The following is an 18,703-nucleotide window of genomic DNA, read 5'->3' on the forward strand; positions in this document are numbered from 1 at the left end:
GTGAATGCCTGTCTTCTGAGTGGTGAAGAAACATAAAATACGTGTTTATGCCAGGCTCTTCATCATCTTTATGGGGAGGCTGAGCGCTTTGGTCGTATCGGGGGCCGAATTGGACAATTCCTGGAGACTGTTTATTTTCCAGTTAAGCTGTGCTAATGTGCAAGGGCCACCTGAACCTAAACCAGAAGACGCCCTTGGGAGTCTTAAGAGAAAAGCCTTCCTGACGGCTACAATGCCAATTGAAATAAATGAGAGTGGCCTGAATTTTATAGTATGTGTGAGAAAAACAAACATATATACACACACACACACACACACACACACACTCACACGAGTGCACAACCTCTTCCACCAAATAAATCCTCAAACGCGTGGGAAGAGAGCACTACTCCTCTTCACCAAATTGCCATCAGAGTTACTGCAAAAGGTCAACTGTTCTTCAGCAAAAATAAGTGTATGGCATCTGTCCAAGCTCTATCAAAAAACATCAAAATGATCGCAAGTATACCACCCTATTAGTTAACAAGCAAACATCAAAGTGATGGCAAGAGTGCAACCCCACATCACCAAAAATAATCGAACTCATTCCAGATCAGATGTACAAACCCACTACAGAAGTCAATCACCAAACTCACACCATGCGTAAAGCCCCTAATCCCAAAACAATCATCAAACTTGTGGAAAGTCGACCAGCTCTGTGCACCAAACAAATATCACACTCAAACCTAGTACTCACCTTCAACAAAAAATAAATAACACACTCCTGATATAGGGGAACTTAGGTTCACTGAACAAACAGCACACTCCCGCCCAACACTCCCACAATCACGTAAAAACGACACAAACGTCTTCTACATGTGTCAGACGCTCTACACTAAAAGCACAGGCCTACTCTCTTTAACAACTCTTGTTCTCTAGTGCCAATTGCCTTCAGGTCACTTGACAGCGAGCTCACAACTCGAAAGACTCGATTTAACATCAAATAAAACTTCCACAAACGATGGCACACACTGACACGGCTCCCACATATGCCCCTGCCATGCAGGAAAAGCGTGCACATATTTTATCCAGCATATATATATATGGACTGGTGTTTTGGAATTAATTTTGGTATGCTTGAACCCCCGCTAGTCAGCGCTGGTCGTCTGATGAAGACGCAGACTATTCAAGTTTGGGGCGCCTCGACTATGTGAGGGTCACCCACGAGCGTTTGTGCGATTAACAACAGCGGGAAGCGAGGGAAATATGCTCAGCCTCTACAAACAATTAATGGGCCTCACATCCAAAACGACACGAACATCGGCATAACAATGAAGAAGCCTGTTTGATTTTGGAACAACGGGAACGGAAAAGAATTAGTGAAAAAGGTGCATTATGGAACATTTAGTCCCCCTTCTACCAACAACAGAGTAGCATCAGGTCAAAAATCTCCAAGAATAAGGCATACAGGAGTCGTTCACTGGGCACTTTCAGACCTACTGATAGTGTTCCCATCAGGCAACCGACCTGTACCGCCCTTCATCATTTGGGACAAACATCTTGAGGCTCACTGGAAGCCACTCAGTGTGCGAGCCCGCACAATCAGTGCTCTAGTCGTGTTTCTTTGTGCCCCAATGAATGGTTTAAACAAGGAGTAGGTACTAGGGGTTACTCACAAGCAGTGCAAAAAACGTGAAATTAAACAAATTAAATCAAAATGGTGATGGTGCCATTAAAATAGGGTAAGGGACGGAAAATAATTTAATCAAGACCCTCCCTTCCCAATATTAAAAACAGTGAAGAAAAGGTAGCTTCAGCAAATAACTACCTAGACAGATCTTATGTTTCTGCAGTGTTTACCTTGGGCCCAGAGGTCACCTACTGCTTCGTCAGGACCTATACATTCTACTGCTTGTAGTGGAATATTTAAAGTAAAAAAAAGTGTAAACAATATCACCTTTTCGTTTGCTCTCCTGGACTGTGAAATTTCAAAAGTGACAGACACACCAATATGCAAAAGAAATGGAGAAAGAAAACACAATAAGATATTTTTCTTATACTGTTTTTCATGTATAAAACACCACAGCTTTATCAATTAACTGAGGCTCACACCCTTCTAGTGATGTCCATGACTGTGTGTCACAACTACACAACTGTAATTTATGTCCGAGCTGCGTGACCTCTCGTCACATACACTCACCTATTGTCAAGGAGAGTTGCGCCTCACCTCACCCGGCATCAGCTCAGGTATCAGGGAGCCCCGCTCTGTAGGAAGTAATACATGGGTAAAAACGCAGGCAAAAAAGGGGTCAGCATCTGCACAGCGGAGTTAAGCCACGTGTAATTTGCTATGATCGGCCCTTCAAAAGAAGAACCCTAGTCACGTCGTAGAGGTTTAAAAGAATATTGTTCGTATGCATGGTGCTGATTTCTTAGAAACGAACCACGCCCCTCTTTCAATTTGGTGAAAGTCACCATCCTGAGTGTCACTACGCTTTACACGCGTGCGCTATCAAACAGTAACCCACACGCGCATCAGGGCAAGTGCTACTGCACCCGCTTAGCGGTCGTCACTCTGCACTGGCTTACCTGCCCGTCGGTACTCCAGACGTCCTGCTGGGCTGTCTGTGGGAGGTGCCGAACGGGCAGGAAGTCCTGCTATTTACAAGTATGTTCCCCCAAGATTCCTCAGTGTTGCGACACCGCGTCATCACGCGGCGTCCGAGAGTCATGGGAAATGTAGTTCTCAACTCCTGTAGAAGTTCCGGCGCCCGTGATCAAAGGGGCGCTTCATATGTAACCATTACTGAACCACGTATAGACAATGCTGGCCATTAGGCGGATCACGCCTTCATTAGTTAATATGTCTATTAAGACCCCGCATTCATGTTTACAGCTGAACCAAATTCAAAGCATTAAGTATGACACGGTTTACATAAAACATATTGATTAAAAAAAATATATTGCTTTAATAAGACATATTGCTTCATGTTATTGGGCGCAAGCCGCTATTTACAAGTATGTTCCCCCCAGATTCCTCAGTGTTGCCACACCGCGTCATCACGCGGCGTCCGAGAATCATGGGAAATGTAGTTCGCAACTCCTGTAGTAGTTCCGGCGCCCGCGATCAGGGGGGCGCTTCATATGTAACCATTACTACATAATGTATAGACAATGCTGGCCATTAGGCAGATCACGCTATCATTTAGTCCCCGCCATTCCGTTCCCATTGCCTATTGGAGGAAGTGCCGTTCCGGATGGACTGAAGCCCCACCAATGGAGTGCAGAGAGTATTTAAATTCAGAAGCTGAGCAGAACATTATTAAATGGTTTTGGCACTGAAGAAGGTTATGTTACCGAAATGCATTTGCCACATTAAAACCACCTTTTGAAAAGATCCCGAAGTGCTCCGTGTGTTTGAGTTGCTGGCGAGGCGAGAAGGGTTCACCGACCTTAACGGAGGCACCCGCTGCAGTGTTCAGGCTACCGGTGGACTGGTGTTTTGGAATTAATTTTGGTATTCTTGAACCCCCGCTAGCCAGCGCTGGTCGTCTGATGAAGACGCGGACTATTCAAGTTTGGGGCGCCTCGACTATGTGAGGGTCACCCACGAGCGTTTGTGCGATTAACAACAGCGGGAAGCGAGGGAAATATGCTCAGCCTCTACAAACAATTAATGGGCCTCACATCCAAAACGACACGAACATCGGCATAACAATGAAGAAGCCTGTTTGATTTTGGAACAACGGGAAAGGAAAAGAATTAGTGAAAAAGGTGCATTATGGAACATTTAGTCCCCGCCATTCCGTTCCCATTGCCTATTGGAGGAAGTGCCGTTCCGGATGGACTGAAGCCCCACCAATGGAGTGCAGAGAGTATTTAAATTCAGAAGCTGAGCAGAACATTATTAAATGGTTTTGGCACTGAAGAAGGTTATGTTACCGAAATGCATTTGCCACATTAAAACCACATTTTGAAAAGATCCCGAAGTGCTCCGTGTGTTTGAGTTGCTGGCGAGGCGAGAAGGGTTCACCGACCTTAACGGAGGCACCCGCTGCAGTGTTCAGGCTACCGGTGGACTGGTGTTTTGGAATATATATATATATATATATTACCTACTGGCGGTCGCCAGTAGGTATATATAGTTAGGATTTTTTCTCTATGGGATTTTTGAAAATTCTATGTCTAATAACTTTGGCGTTTGTGGACGGAATTGGCAGAAATGTTCAGGAAAATGGAACATTTTGTTTCTGAGCAGCCCCTGGAAATTTGGGGGGGGTTCGTCAAGGGGGGGCCGAGAAAAAAGGGGGGTCCCAAAACGCGTTTTTCCAATGTTAATTTCCATAGGGCGGTTGGCCTCACTTTTAGCCCGAACGGCTGAATGGATTTGCACGAAACTTGGCAAAATTGTAGGGACTGGTAGCCCGATGTGCCTTTGCTAGGTCTCAATATATGTGCTCCAGTGGATTTTGAGAAATTAACGTTCAAAAAAAGATATATATCTGTAACAGCGGACCGGGCAGCGCTCCGGTTCGCGTACTTTTCGCGTTACGGAGCTTTGTGAAGCGAAGCTGATTGGTTCTCCGGTGTCTGTAAACATTCCAAACAGTCCGTAGCGGCCGCCATCTTGTCTCTCAGTAGGATCGAGAGACAAGAGGAGGCCAAAGCGAAGGGGCAAATGACCATAAGGGGGCATAGTAGATCCTCCCTGACCCCCTAGGTTTGATGTGGAGGTTTTAAAAGGGCCCCGCGGGGCAAAAAAATAAATAAATAAATAATAATCGAACGGCTGAATGGATTTGCACGAAACTTGGCAAAATTGTAGGTACTGGTAGCCCGATGTGCCTTTGCTATGTCTCAATATATGTGCTCCAGTGGATTTTGAGAAATTAACGTTCAAAAAAAGATATATATCTGTGATAGCGGACCGGGCAGCGCTCCGCTTCGCGTACTTTTCGCGTTACGGAGCTTTGTGAAGCGAAGCTGATTGGTTCTCCGGCGTCTGTAAACATTCCAAACAGTCCGTAGCGGCCGCCATCTTGTCTCTCGGTAGGATCGAGAGACAAGAGGAGGCCAAAGCGAAGGGGCAAATGACCATAAGGGGGCATAGTAGATCCTCCCTGACCCCCTAGGTTTGATGTACCATTTTGCCAAGTTTGGTGTGATTCCGTTCAGCCATTCAGGCTGTAGACGTATCTAAATGTCCTATGGAAAATTGCATGGGGAAAACACATTTGAAAGTGTTGAAATTTAGAACCAATTAAAATGTTACTTTGGTTTTGTATTTGTGTGTGATGAAAGTTAATTGGTTATGTATATATCTAAAATGAGAGGAAACCACAGCCATTTTGTGATACTACTGTCTGAGGTACATTTGTGAGGAATTTGTGGTGCTCAATTTCTGGTGTTTGATTTACACAGTACTAACGCTTCTCCTACTTTCAAAAAGGTGAGTTGTTAATTTGTAAGGGGAACTATGTTGTACACTTTAAGGGAATTTGAAAAATGTTTTCTGTTATTTATTTACAGTCCTTCTGTTATACTAAATACTTGATAAAGTTAGTTTTATATTATGTATTACTAAAAACGATAAATGAAAGTGATTATTTTTTTCTGCAATTTACAGCAAGAAATTTCAAAATAAAATGGATCACAATGAAGAGACCGTGGCAATTTCTTTTGAATTATCCACTACATTTATTGAAATTGACAGCACCAATAATGAAATATTCTCACAAGGAGGAGATGACTTGAATGATTTTTTTGATCAATCTCTTGACGGCGAATTTATCGAATGTTTGGAGACCATAGTTAATTGTATTAACAGAGAATATATTCGAATTCGGATCCCATATCTATCGCCAAATTAAAGGTGTAAGCATGGGTGCCTCAGTAGCACCGTCGATAGCCAATATCTTCATGGCAGCCTTCGAGAAGGAATTCATTCAAAACGAGATTGCCCCCTTTTACGAGTCTATCTCCCATTGGTCCAGATATATTGATGACATCTTTTTTATCTGGACCGATGGGAGAGAAACTCTAGAAGAATTCCTCCTATGGATAAATGCGGCAAACCCTAACCTCCATTTTACCTCCAATATCAGCAACAAGAAAGTAGAATTTTTAGATATTGAAATCACGAATGAGGAAGGTACCCTAAAAGTAGATCTCCACACAAAACCTACAGCTAGGAATACACTACTACACTATCGTAGTTTCCACCCAAGATCGCAAAAAAACAGCATCCCCTTCTCCCAATTTTTACGTGTCAGACGTAATTGTACGAACCTGAATGACTTTGATAAGCAAGCTACAGCAATGAGAACCAAATTTATTGATAGAGGCTATCCTCACCGTTTGGTGAGAGATTCGTACAAGCGAGCAAGGTACTACGACCGAGACTGTCTCCTGCGAACCAAATCCTCCAAATCTACTGACCAAATAGTGTGCATAACACAACATTCCACTGTAAATGAAAAGGTTAGACAAGTCATAAACTCGAATTGGCATATATTAAACAGCAATTGCACCAGTGAACAAAAATTGGCGAAGCCTCTCTTTGCTCATAAGAGAAATAAAAATATAAAAGAGTTCATTGTCCACTCCCGTTTTCAAAATAGTACACAGAAAGATAATTTTAGTCAAAGATCAATTTTAACAAACAATCCAATAAAAGGGACCTTCCCCTGTTCCTCATGTAACTCATGTGGTAATATTCTGCGAGGTGAAGAATTCGAACACAATGACCACAAAACAAAGGCAAAGGAAATGTGGAACTGTAAATCAACCAACGTAGTATACTTCATACAATGTCCCTGTCTCCTAGGATACGTGGGAGAAACCTCACGTACGATCCAGACACGCTTGAACGAACATCGCTCAGCGATAAGAACCAAAAAAATTGCATGCCCAATGGTAAAGCACTTCATAGAGAAGGGTCACTGTGAAGATGATTTTAAATGGAGGATCCTCGAAAAAATCCACATCCCAGACTCCAAAGGCGGTACAGCCATCCGAAAGAAAAGGGAAGTCTTTTGGATTTTTATTTTTAATACTTTCCGCCAGGGAATGAATAATGAAATTCCTTGGGAACACGCCATCTCCTGAAAATTCATGTCCTGTAAATTAACTAGATGCCTGCAATAAAAAAAAAACCCCAGTGAATATAAATAAGGCTGTCACCAATCAGAATAGATAATCAATAAAGAATTGATGATGCTACTATTAAAACAAGATAATAACATAAGTAATAGACTTAAAATCGAAGGAAGCAATCCCTGTAGCATAGCACTATTCCAAAAAAGAATACACAATGCACACCCTGTGATCTACAAATAACATTTAGAGAATAGATGCATATTTTCTCTACATCAGAAAATAGGTCGCCTTGAGTAAAATTCGTCATTTTCATAATCATCCAATTCACTTAAATTCAATAAAATACCCTCATTCCGTAAGGTCCCCTTCCCCAATAACCAAATACACTACTAGTGCTTAATTGCCATAATGAAGAAATTATCTGCAAACCATAGAAAACGAAGTCTGTCTTCTCTTATAAGTGCAAACAATACAAACACTTAAGTAGAATCATTCAAATGCTTCCCCCTCGTGGGTTTATTTTGCCTTAGAATTAGGTACAGGGTAAGTGCTTCCCCCACAACCAAGTACTTTGTAGGTACCTAATCGCCTCAATGAGGTACTTACCTCTAAACTACAGAAATCGAAGTCTGTCTTCAGTCGTAAGCGCAAATAATACCAGCGCGCAAGTATAATCATTTATATGCATCCCCCTCGTGAATTTATTTTTCCCTTAGAATCATGGGTATTGTAAGTGCTTAATCGCTATATTAAAACATTTACGGTCAATTACAATATCGAAGTCTGTCGTTTCACGCAAGCTTAAACAACATAAGCGTGTGAATCCAACTATACTAAAAACTACAGAACTAAGTCCGTTTTTGCTTTTAGCACACCTAAACAGGCAAGCGCCTCACCCCCAATCACTGAAGCGTGCGGAGCCAAACCGTCATCAGGTGTTTACATGGGAAACTCCTCCCAAACTACCTCTAAAACTACAGATATCGAAGTCTGTCTTCAGTCGTAAGCGCCAATAATACCAGCGCGCAAGTATAATCATTTATATACATCCCCCTCGTGAATTTATTTTTCCCCTAGAATTTATTTTCCCCTAGAATCATGTGTATTGTAAGCGCTTAAATCGCTATATTAAAACATTTACCGTCAATTACAACATCAAAGTCTGTAGTTTCACGCATGCTCAAAAAACATAAGCGCGTGAACACCACTATACTAAAACTACAGAACTAAGTCCGTTTTCGCTGTCAGCACACCCAAACAGGCAAGCGCCTCACCCCCAATCACTGAAGTGTGCTGAGCCAAATCGTCATCAGGTGTTTACACGAGATACTCCTCCCAAAACTACCACGTTAGGAAAATTTCACGCAGAAGCAACAAAGGTGCAGGCAATTAACATCAATTACCAAAGATATATAAACACCTCCCACCGACGGGCATTTTATCAGCCTTTCCGAAACCTCCACATCGCTAGACGGACCATCCCGCTGCCGCCGGACATAGTGAGCCCTGCCGATCATCGTGAGGTAAGACGCTACTTAAAAACAAACTGCTATGAGTAAATAGCAGAACCCTCGTTTTCCTCCATCTATTAAAATAGAACTTAATATGCTTCCCTCTTTATGTCCCCAGGCAGGGAGATCTTTTAACATCACCTCCCCACCCAGCCAGAATTTTGGAACATCCTGTTAGCGCCATCCACGTTTTTTGAAATAGAAGACCTTGCAATCATCGGTAAGATTAGAAGAGTCATAGGAATTTTTTAGGCTGACCTGTACAAAGATATAGATATAATTGTTGCATTTTCTTCTTTTCTCTATTTTTGGACCTTTAGAATACCACTCCTTAACTTATATGTGGCCCATGATCACATCATAGATCACCAAGTGGGCCCACGAAAAAGAAATCAACAGTTACAGACATTATAGGTAAGATCAGAAAAAGTCTAAATAACTAACTCATTAAAAACTAAGTCCACCGCTTTATAAGAAATTGAATCTCACTAATTCATTACTAAGATCAATACCAACAGATACAATTCTGGCTTTATACCATCTTTAAAAACAGATATCTAGAAGTCACCTGAGGTGGATTCCGACCTAGTGAATCTTATCCAGCATTTCGTCACTTAAAGGGCTCCGGCCAGCGGGAATTAACTACTGGTGTCCTGGGCATTCAGGTAAAAATTACTAAACAATACTTGTAATTGACTTTCTCATCTGGAACAAAAAAATTAATAACAGGGATAATTTTATATCCAAGCTCCTGTAACACTGGATCCAAAAAGAGCTACATAAGAAGTAGAAAACCATCTTGACCTGTGTCAAATAAGTGATCTTTATAGTAAGTATTACAGACTTAAATACTATTATGTAAGAAAAACACCCACAGAGCAAGAGAAACAACGAATTTTATCTTCTTGCCCTGTATAAAAGTAAGTCAAAATATTTTCCATGTCATATGCTCGTTTTCTCATCAATTCGGCATCATAAATAGGCTTTCAAAATACCATTTGCTTATCTCCTCCTACACTAATTGAACGGCTATACATTGTCTGAAACATATCAAATGCTCTTCAAACTGCTGAAGTAGGATATTTTTTTATAAAAATAGCTTAATCTATCCTACATTCTCTATCATGTAATCCCGTATCCTCCTTTTAATTTCCAAGTTAAGTCAGGTGTCTTTTTGGACTCAGAAAGAACATGTAAGGAAATGACAAGAATAAAAATGAACAATGGAAATTACTGTTGTTTCATAAATCTGTAAAACAGAAACTGGACTAAATGGCTGTATAGATTAAAATTGAAGATATTAAAAACTTGTTTAACTGCATAAAATGTGTCATTATGTATATATAATCTATGTATATTTTCACTCTAGAAATTTTGTGGCTACTCCATGAAGAAGGCGCTGGCCGCCGAAACGCGCGTAGAGACTAATTTTTTCGCCACTGATTTACCACTGAAGAATATATTTTTAACTTATGTCTTCATTTGTTCTTGTTTTATAATCTTGTATGGAATTTTAACTTGTATGATTGTGTTATAGTAATGATTTATTAACTGTGTAACTGTTAAATAAAAACACTCAAGTCTTACAGTCAGCCTCAGCCAATTGTCTATTTAATTTACCATTAATGTATTTTAGAAATTAGTTGCCTAGGTTGTTGCCTTTCAAATGGAGACCATAGAGTTACAAGAATCATCATTGCAGACTTTTCATGAGGAGATTCCTGATGAGATGATTGAAGAGGAAATTCCTGATGAGGACATGTTACTAGTTCTTTCAAATTATGAAAATTCAGAAGAATAAATTTATATTTAGAAATCAAAAATTGTTTGAGACATTATTCATTTTTATTTTTAATTTATGAGGTTGTAGCGAAGTGATTGTAGTATAAAATGAGACTTATAGTATAGAGTGCAACATTTTTATGTTACATAGTAAGTTTACTCATATTTACTTCCCTTCTCCCACTATATTATCTCCAATGTGTATTTGACATCTCTTCTTCATCTCCGGCCTCCTTTCTCTCACTGTCTGTCTCTGATGCATCCTATCGCTGCCATTTTGTGTAATTACAGAAGAGAGTAAAATAAAATAGTTCAGAACGTGAAAAGGGGGCAAACCCCCTAGGCCTTCTCAGGCGGTCCCAAAAGGATCAGTTCCTGCTTTCCTGAGAGATTATGGTATGAGTTCCATATACCACAATAACTTGCATTACAACATGCAAGATATCTATCTCCTATTACCAACTTTTACCAGCTAAGCGCGAATATCTCCAAAAACTAACACCTGCCCTGAGCAGTTCTTAGCCATGTTATCCAATGGGAGGTGGATAACATGGCTAAGAGCATTAGCTCGGTAATGCATGAATATCGCGGACTTTTCAGCGATATTCATGCATTGCGGCCGTTTTTTATCGCATTTGCGATAAACCTTGATAATAGCAAGGTTTATCTGCGATAATTTCTGACGATGCTTAGCGGTAAAAAATTCGTCGCTAAGCATCGTTAGCGATAAATATCGCTTAACTTTGGTAATATGCCCCAACGTCTGTTAACGTTCGATTCGAAGGAAATCAGGAAGTGTTGAAAAACATTGTCTGCGCCATCTTGCCTTTTTTCAAATGCCACACTTTTGTCGTGCACGGCAGCCATTTTAGATGCCTTGACCAGACCCACTCTCTGCACGCTGTCGATCCGTAGCATGGCTCCCCACCCTCGCAAGCATCTCCCCCAGGCACTGGTCACCCCCGCTCTCTGTCTTATGCATGGGCAATAAACCTCCCCCATCTGCGCTGCTCTTCCCTGAGAATCACACTCTGTGCCCGCCCGACACCTCCCTTTCGCCCTATTCACTACCGCACCCTCTGACACTCCTCTTCCTCTGTGTCCGATTGTCCAGGCCGGTCCCAGGCTATCAGCTAGCCCTGCAGATGTAGTTTATGGCCCCAGCTGTAAAGAATCACCCCTCTTCAAAGGAGTTATAGTAGATCAAGGCCCACACCCGATGAGATCCGTCACACCACACGCGTTCCTACTATCTGAAAACCATCCTGTATTGTGATTGGGGAGGGGACCGAGCCTGAAGCGGAAGATTCCAGGGATGACTCTTTGTACATCAAAGTTTTTACAATTATGTGTCACATTAAAAATATATAGCACTCCAACAAAGTAGTAGGAATATAAAACTTTAATAACTTATAAATATATACAACAAAACAAAAACAGTAAAAACATTTAAACATTTTTAGGGAAAAAGAAGGAACAATGGTCAGTAGCGGTCGGTTGTGCGAATAGTCCCAAGGCAGCACAACGTCCAGATTTCTGGACGGCACCCAGGTGATGTTGCCTGGGTGCTGCACTGATTTGGGTATCCGGCGTGGGGCGTTCCGGGGGGTGGGTCGTCAGTAGCGGTCTGTTGTGCGAATAGTTCCAAGGCAGCAGAACGCGCTGAAATGTGGATGGCACCAAGGTGATGTCCAGTAAGTTGCCGCCCTCCGAATAACGGCGTGGGGCGCCCCGGGGGGAGGGTGGAGGCAGTCCAAAGTTCCGTTAAAAGGGCAAAGGAAAGGATCGGTGGTTTGAACCATCAGTCAAAAAGGGGAGGGGGTGCAACAATTTTTCCTACCGGGTCACACTGTGCTTTCACCGGAACTGATCCGAACTGTGGTCTGCAGGATTCTAGTCATTCAAACTGAGGCTGGCGCCAGCATGGGAGCGCCGACGTCCCGCAGCTACAGTTTCGTCACTCCACGGGCGATCATGGCAGTCATTCCCCATCGGGGGTGTCTGCGGGGGTCGGGGACTCCCGCGGCTCCTCTAGAATCTTCAAGGTCGTGGAGGACTACGGTGGTGGAGTCAACCAGTGACCGGGCCATTTCTTTATGCTGGGCCCGCTCTTGCCAGGTCGACCGCCATTTTGAGAGTTCGGTAGCTACCGGCGATCGCGGGGTCAAATGAGCGGACGGGCTCCACCCTGCCGGGCGAGACGTTGCAGCATCGCCACAGTGGAAGAACCCTTTTCCGGGCGCCTGGAGCGCTGAGGGTGCAGCTGGGAAGCCTCCACCTGGGGAGGCGGGAGAGGCCTGTTCGCACCGTCTCTCCCACCCAGTGCACCCCACGGCGTCTCGCTTGACATTTGTTATGGCCGGAGCAGGCGATGAGGACGAGGGGGGGGTCGGAGGCATGTGCAAGACATCCCCCCCCAGTGTTGTCGCAGCCATTATAAAAGAAAGAAGAAATGTCCCGTCCGTCTTTGGGCCGAACCTCCGGTGGATGGCGGCCGGACGCCCTTTGCTCTGGCCCCATGAACGGGTTCCTTGGCTCATCCGGTGGGGCAGGCCGTGGCGTGTGGTGCCTCTCCTGGGCCTTCCGTGCAGTGGCCTCTCCACTCCCAGGCCCTCCATGGATGCTGGCCCAGACTGGGAGAGAGAGGGTCTAACCTGCAATTCTCCAGGGTTACCGCCACCGCGGCCGGATCCCGTCGGCCTCGGCTTCTGGTTGATGGTGGCCGGACTTGGAGAGAGAGGGGAGGGTCGAGGACACAGACATTCCCCCCCTTGCAACTCTCCAGGGTTGTCGTAACAATCCCCCTGGCCGGGTCCCATTGGCCTCGGCCTTTCCTCCGGCTACACCCTACATGATGATCTTCTGCCGACGGTTGGCAGCAGGACCCGCCTTATATGTGTTGCTTCCGGCTGGGCGTAGCCGCAAACCTGTTGCACTTTGGAAGTTTCCAGAATGGGGCGGATGTCTGCTGACTTGTATCTTTCCCAGTTTGCCGTTATTTGGCCGTGGCAGGCGGTGGGACAGACAAGTTTTGGGGCAGTGAGGAGCGATGAAGCCTCGTTGCCTTGTGGCCGTTGCAATGTCACACTTGGTTTCTCTTACTGTTTTCAGGTTTCTTATTACGGGCTTACTTCTAACGTTTCTTGTTTCTAGGACAATAATAGGTTTTATCATTACGTATTGTTATCGTTTCTTTGTTTGTTATTTAATAAAAAGTTCATCAGTGGCCTACTGATTTTCGTTTTCCTATTCCTTTCTTTCCAGGTTGTTTCATGCTAAAGTTTCTGTTAACAGGATACAGTGATCACTTCGTTATTATTGCATATGTCCTTTTCACTAGGGGTGCTCTCTGGTCGGGCCAGATGACCTATCTCTAGTAAATGGTCCGGGTGAAACAGGTGCATCAATCAGTGGGGAGTAGATAGGCATGACAGATTACAACGGGGGAGAAAGGTCTGCATTACCTACCCTTTCACTACTTGCAAAGATTTTCCTACGTTTATTTGCAAACAGGGAATACCTCCAAAAAGAACCAATTCCCAAACAGTCAATGTTCGGGCAAACAATCAATCAATGAGGAACGAAATAGGCACGACGTGTTAAAGGTTTGCGTTACCTACCCTTCACTATCTGCAAAGGGAGAGAGAATATTCCTATTCTTCCCCGTTTGCAGGCATAGAAGATCCTTAAGAGAACCAACTTCGAACAATTCAATGCTCGATTCAAACAATCAACAAGGGGTACTGTGAACACAAATGAACGCCGCTTATGTACATACACATTGCTATTTTCAACAGGTTGTTCCTAATGTTTCTATTTTAGCGAGGGCAAAAAGAGATCCCATTAGTGGCCTACTGATTTTGCTCGATTCCTTTTGTTTTTTTACACGATTTTTCGCTATCTGCAAAGACTAAACAGAGTATTGCGACTCTGTGCTTGTTTGTAAATAGAGAATGAACCAAAGAGAACCAATTCTAAAACAGTAAATGCTTGGATAACAATCAATCAAATGGAGAGAGAAGCAGGCACAACGGATTACAACGGGGGAAAAGGCCTGCGTTAACTACCCTTCACTATCTGCAAAGAGAGAGTACTCCTAATAGAAATGAGGGGGGGGGCAGCATTGAAAGCAGATCAGTGTGCATAAACACGAAAATGTTTTTTCTTACCTCGTACTTGACAATCGACAGCTTATGATATTTGCTATTAAAAAACCATTGAAATTCTCTGAAAAAACCATAGGTTATAGACCATATATAGTTAGGAATTAGCATTTACAAAACCTTGAAAATTCACTGAAAAAACCATAGGTTATAGACCATATATAGTTAGGAATTAGCATTTAAAAAACCTTATTTTACTCACACAAAACCATTGAAATTCCATATATAGTTAGTTATACTAACTATATATCCACTGCTGATCATGTCACATATTACATCATTCATGACATGGTCAGTGACATCACTGATGACATCACTGATGACATCTCAAATGACATCACTGATGACATCACTGATGACATCTCAAATGACATCACTGATGACATCACTGATGACATCTCATTTGACATTACTGATCACATCACTGATGACATCATTCATGTGATAATACGATGAACCTCTTCAGACTCTAATATAACCTTAGATACACTCAGTGTAAACACAGACTCACAGATTGTCATTCATCCATGAAGTTACACACACACACCTAGTCAGTCATGCAAACAATCAATCACACCTCCATTTTCCCAACTATACAGTTATACACACCTTACTTATTCAAACATATACTAAAACATATTTACTCTCTTATACAATCCTGGATACAAGTTCACAATGATGCATACAGCCACTCACACATTCACTGGCTCTTATGCACAGTTATTTATATATGTCAAGTCTCACATGTACTGTGTTTTACATATGTACTTACTTTGACATGTAGCACTGAGATATCCATTCACTCACCAATACACTGATGCACACAGTCAACCGCCCATACAGCTGTTTCCACATGCACTTTTGAACCCATACATCTAGTGAATCAACTGCTCACACATCTATGCACAGAGTCATACACCTCCCAGCCACCCACACATACACTCAGTCTCCCATACAAATACTTGGGCAACCAATCAATAACCCATATAGTTACTCATATAGCTACTGAACAACACATGCAGCAGTTTTCAGAACAACAGACATAATGATGCACAAATTAAGACAGTTTAGTCACTAACCCATGCACTCAGTGAGACACATTTAATCACTCACTCATACAGTCAGTCATGCACCTACTAAATCCTTCATCCAGACACTTATACATCCACTCAAGACATATTTTAACTTTACAGAAAAATACAGTCACTGGATGTTGTCATCAGTGATGTCATCAGTGATGTCATTTGAGATGTCATGAGTACTAAGAAATGGGGGTAGTGCACAGCGATTTAAAGTGGTTAGCAATAATGTTCCAAAAGAAGTTTGGGGTGCTGCCCGTGGGGTTGTGTTCCCGTCTAGAACACAGGTGAATAGAACTAAAGTTGTGTATGCATATTAAATGCAGGTACATCCCCTCACGAGGCACTCAAGACAAAGTTCATCAAAGGTTGTGTTCAATTTGTAAATGCTTTTATTCAGCGAGGTGTCATCAAGGATATATCGATATTCAATTCATATCAACAATAACTTTATCGAGGAATAGGCGACGTGTGACTCCGATGCATTTCGGGCAGAAGCCCTTTGTCAAGGAGCGTGCTATTCCATGGTAACGCAGCGCGTTACTTCAAAAGTTCAAGGTCTGAATGAAGACGCTTGAACTTTTGAAGTAACGCGCTGCGTTACCATGGAATAGCACGCTCCTTGACAAAGGGCTTCTGCCCGAAATGCATCGGAGTCACACGTCGCCTATTCCTCGATAAAGTTATTGTTGATATGAATTGAATATCGATATATCCTTGATGACACCTCGCTGAATAAAAGCATTTACAAATTGAACACAACCTTTGATGAACTTTGTCTTGAGTGCCTCGTGAGGGGATGTACCTGCATTTAATATGCATACACAACTTTAGTCATTTGAGATGTCATCAGTGATGTCATTTGAGATGTCATCAGTGATGTCACTGACCATGTCATGAATGATGTAATATGTGACATGATCAGCAGTGGATTGCGGGTGCGCGAAATATAGTTAGTACAACTAACTATATATGGAATTTCAATGGTTTTGTGTGAGTAAAATAAGGTTTTTTAAATGCTAATTCCTAACTATATATGGTCTATAACCTATGGTTTTTTCAGTGAATATATATATATATATATTGTGGTAGGTATTATATTGTCTCTGCGGTAGCAAGTGGAAGATAGATAGCTGTGGGCTTTTACAGCCAATACTGCAGCTACTGCTCAATGCGGGAGGAGAATGATCGGGGCAACTGCCACTGCCAAGGTGCTCCACTACTGCAAATAAAGAGGAAGTACCGTGGAGCCTGATGGCCCTCCATTGTTAAAACTTGTAAAAAAAATACTGGAAGTCATAACGTTTATACAAGACTCCTTTCACAAATGCACTTCAACAAAGACACATTGCTCTGTGGGCTTGCTCTTTCCCACAGAGAAAACACAAAAAATCTTGCAATCAATCACATATATTACGTTCAACTGATGTCTGATGACTATGGGAGATTACAAAAAATTAAATACTAGCTAAGTTGTTGATTCACATGTCCCTCTTCTCCACTTTGAAATGACTGCCATCACTTCACAATGGTAGTTGCAGCTCATAAAATTCATTTAACGACATGGATGTTATGCTTTTGTTATAAAACCCTCAATTCAAAATAGGAACTAATGACAGGGCCTATGTGCACAGACAATAACGTTAGGACACGCATTGTTCAACAGCCACTAAGGGCAGAAGAGTGGATGCATTGTCTGCAAAGTCACATCCAGTGTCCGCTTTGCATGGGAAATACTGTACATATAGGATTCAACTAGACACAATACTGAGGGACTTCTCACTAACAGAAGCCTGGAGTACACATCTTTCCCAGCAAGTATTCAAGAAACTGACTCTGCCACGGCCACAAATATATCGACATTAGAAGACAAGACAGCAGTGTGTAAGCGCCTTGTCTGGTGCCGCTCTGCCAACCATAACACAAGCTGCTACCTATGTGGCCATGGGAAAGAAACTCTAATCCATGTCCTGGGTATGTGTCCTTCATTACTGCCGCATAGGAAATCGCTTCTTCGTGCTGACTTTATCAGCCTAGGTGTGCGCACATGCCAGTAGGCAGCAATCGCCTGCCTGAACCCACAAAACTGTCAACTAAATTTCAAAACTATCAAATTTCTTAAGATAGCAGCCACCAAAATAGGCTCTGTAAGTGCATAAAGTAGCTTGTGAAACCTGTACTTGGATTTAGCGCCGATGGATTACAGTTAGGCCCGGAACTAGTTAAAACGCTCATGGCTTGCCACTTCTACCTCTTAGATCTTACGCACTGTTTGCACTTTGAAGTGGACGCGCATCAGACCAACAAACTCACAATGCACTAACTGAATGCACTGGGCCAGGCTGGAGCGCTATTCACCCAGCTCCACAACTCACTCTTGGAAATTGGACTGTTTGGAACCATCTATCAAGTACTACACAACACTCTGACAGCACTTTACACTGGCAGCCTCAAACAAGATTTTCGCTGACATTCCCCCCATTGCGAACTAGACGATTGATCTGAGCAAACGTGCACATGACTGTTAAGCTTCAGGATTCCAAGCGATGTGAAGACGGCTGGTTTTAATTTGTCTCGTGATGGGTTAATTACAACTGTTTCAATAGTCCTTAGCATTTTAAAACCTGCGGTGCGGGCGGCGTCTCCTCTTTTCCCGGGGCTCCCTCAGCACACGGGAGCCCCGCACCAGCCGGCATCATCACCCGGTCTCCCCCTCGGCACGGGACACCGGGCGGGCAGTCACATCGAAAGCTTCCCCCAGGCAGGGGGAAGCGGAAACCACGTCGTCCCGGCCCCACCAGGGGAGACCGGGCGGGCAGTCACATCGAAAGCTTCCCCCAGGCAGGGGGAAGCGGAAACCACTTCGTCCCGGCCCCGCCCGCAACCAGGCGGCGGCGGCGGCCATCTTGAGGCGCCTCGGGCCGCGGCGGTGATCTCGGGGGTAAAACGAGGGTTGGGCACCCTCGAAATTAAAATAAAACAGATAAAAATAAAAGAGAGAAGCCCCCCCAAGACCCCCCCAAAATTTTTTTCAAAAAATCACGGGGTGCGCGCACGGTGCTCGCTTACAGATATATAATTGTTTTCTCTT

At 43.1% G+C, this 18,703-nt stretch overlaps 1 protein-coding gene across 2 annotated transcripts in view; it reads right to left on the bottom strand.

Annotated features, from left to right (window-relative positions):
* The window catches only part of PMCH (pro-melanin concentrating hormone), a 62,697-nt gene extending 44,307 nt beyond the window's left edge, over positions 1-18,390 (bottom strand). Inside the window, exons 1-2 of one of the 2 annotated variants that reach the window (XM_078674733.1) lie at positions 18,237-18,361; positions 1,937-1,957 (exon numbers count right to left, since the gene is read on the bottom strand). The gene's annotated coding sequence lies outside the window, so the exon portion shown is untranslated. Of the gene's footprint in view, positions 1-1,936; positions 1,958-18,236 lie in introns of both variants that reach the window. The other variant, XM_078674725.1, reaches the window with a different exon arrangement.
* Positions 18,391-18,703: the final 313 nt, after the last annotated feature.

The sequence above is a fragment of the Lissotriton helveticus genome, chromosome 1_1 (assembly GCF_964261635.1).
Source record: "Lissotriton helveticus chromosome 1_1, aLisHel1.1, whole genome shotgun sequence".
Taxonomy (NCBI): Eukaryota; Metazoa; Chordata; class Amphibia; order Caudata; family Salamandridae; genus Lissotriton; species Lissotriton helveticus.